This window comes from Prionailurus viverrinus, chromosome A1 (genome assembly GCF_022837055.1).
Source record: "Prionailurus viverrinus isolate Anna chromosome A1, UM_Priviv_1.0, whole genome shotgun sequence".
NCBI classification, from domain to species: Eukaryota; Metazoa; Chordata; class Mammalia; order Carnivora; family Felidae; genus Prionailurus; species Prionailurus viverrinus.
The window spans coordinates 113,069,652-113,072,264 of NC_062561.1; positions in this window are offsets into that span (position 1 = coordinate 113,069,652).

Genomic DNA, 2,613 nt, shown 5'->3' on the forward strand with positions numbered 1-2,613 from the left:
GAATGAATGTTGTCAGTGATGACTAACCCTGACCCATTTAGAAGTGCTCATTTCATAATTCCCCCTACTTACAGGGGCTTCGTGCTGTGTCTGAATACCGTGAAAACAGCAGCAAGTTCTGTCACATTTATAGAGACGCCGCTGGCATTTGTGGCTTAAAATGAATAGCCTTACGTTTTCGGTAAAGTTAAATGTTTCCTTTACTTCCTTTGGGGAAACTTAATCTAAAAGAATATGAAGTGAAAGCTGAATCTTTAGAAAATATTTAGAATATCTAGAAAATAGATTATCTTTTTAAATATTGAAAATCCAAATTCTTAAAAGAAAGGCAGGATGGATCTTCAGAGCATGTTTAAATGTATTCAACTGAGACAAACTATAACAAAGCAAATCTCATTTTCTTTTAATGTTTATTTATTTTTGAGAGAGAGAGAACGAGCAAGCAGAGGAGGGGCAGAGAGAGGATCTGAAGCAGGCTCTGTGCTATCAGCACAGAGCCCGACACGGGGCTTGAATGCACTAACCGTGAGATCATGACCTGAGCTGAAGTCAGATGCTTGACTGACTGAGCCACTCAGGCATAACAAAGCAAGTATCTTTTTATGTAGGTATTGTGTTTGGCAATGTGTGAGAGGAAAAAAGTGGGAAATGTATCTGAATTTTTCTCTGCAAAGTGGACAAATTAATTAAATTAGGCATTTTTTCCCTGTCACATTGTCAAAAATAAAGACTTTTTATTAAGTAGCAAATATTACTGACATAATTCAAATGCATTTTTCTTCCCAATGGGGTACATAGGCAATTTCATTGCAGAGTTCTGAAATCATGTTTAATCTAATATGATTTAACTCTGTGTAGTTAAGAATTATCCTTACCTAAAGAGAGGCCTGGTCTTTATCCTCAGCTCCTATGGTATGATCCAAGTCCTTGGAATGTTCGGCCTGATAAGAGTACCTTTGTGTATCTGGAGCTTTGGGCCACACCAAATAGTCTAACAATGTGATTTATGGTGAGGGTTTTGGGCCGGGAGGTCTCATCTCAACATCTGGAGGGGCTATGGACTCAATAAAGGTCAGCCACACAGTCAACCATGTCTACCTGACCCAGCCCCAGTAAAATCTGTGGACAATAAGGCTCAGGTGAGCTTCCCTGCCAGGCAGTACTCCATGCATATCGTCATACATTGTTGCCTGGAGAAGTCAGTACAGTCCATGACTCCACCAGGAAATGACAACTGGTAGCTCACATCTGGAACTCTCCTGGATTCTGCCCCATGCATCTCTTTCCTTCATTGACTTTAATCTGTTGTAATAAATCATAACAATGTAATAAAGCATAACAGTGTAACAGCTTTCACTGATTTGTGTTAGTCCTTATACTGAATATATTGAATTTTCAGTCTGAGGGTGGTCTTGGGGACCCCTGAGCTTGTTACTGGTGTCAGAAGCAGGGTGGTCTTGGAGAGCCCTGATATCTACTGTTGGTATCAGGAGTGACTGCTGTCTTAGGAACTACCCCTCCCCAAACTTAAAAATTTTTTTTAATTTTTTTTTTTTTTTTTTTTTGAGAGAGAGAGTGCAAGCGAGGTAGGGGCAGAGAGAGAGGGAGACAGAATCTGAAGCAGGCTTCAAGCTCCGAGCTGTCAGCGCAGAGCCCGACATGGAACTTGAACTCACAGAGTGCAAGATCATGACCTGAGCCAAAGTCAGATGCCCAACCCACTGAGCCACCCAGGCACCCGAACCCCTCCCGAAACATTATAAAACTCCCCAAAATGAGATATCTTTTTATACATGAGAATATTTTTGGTGAGATTTGGGTTGCGCATTTTTACCAATGTGACAGTCATTCTGGCTGTTCCCAAACATTACAGGTTTCTCCTTCCTAGGCATGTGGTAAGGTTACATTTTCTTACCCACTTAAAGGTAGGCATGGCCATTTTGACTAGCTTTTGCCAATAAGAGTGGAATTGACATACGGTTAGAAGCAGAAATTGCAGTATATTCATCCCACTCTCTCTTTCCCTTTGTGACAAAATGACACCTTGCTAGGTACTAACCACTCCATCCTCCTTGATCCTGGAAAGAAGACAACAGGGCCCAGAGCTTTCAGCTGAATTGTGAAAGAAATGTCGTATTACTGAGAATTAAACCTCTGTGGTGTTAAATCCCTGTGATTTGCAGTTGTTTGTTCCTGCAGAATAACCTAGACTATACTGATTCCCACTGCCAGAATCACTATCTGCTCAAAGCGTGACAAAATTACTACACAAAACTGCTGTTTAAAAAAAAAAATTATTCCTTGTATAATTCTGTGCTCCTTAGTTTGAAATGAAGTACAGTAAAACCTTGGTTTATGAGCATAATTCCTGCCCCAAACATCCTTGTCATCCAAAGCATGTGTATATCAAAGTGAATTTCAAGAACTATTGGCTCAGTTGTGATCATGTGACATTTGGGATCACATACCGCTGGTATTGCAAGACATCCCTTGTTTATCAAGTAAAATTTTATTAGAAATGTTTGCTCATTTTTCTTTTTATTTAGAAAAACATTTTTTTACATTTATTTATTTTTGAGAAACAGAGTGAGACAAAGTGTGAGCGGGGGAGGG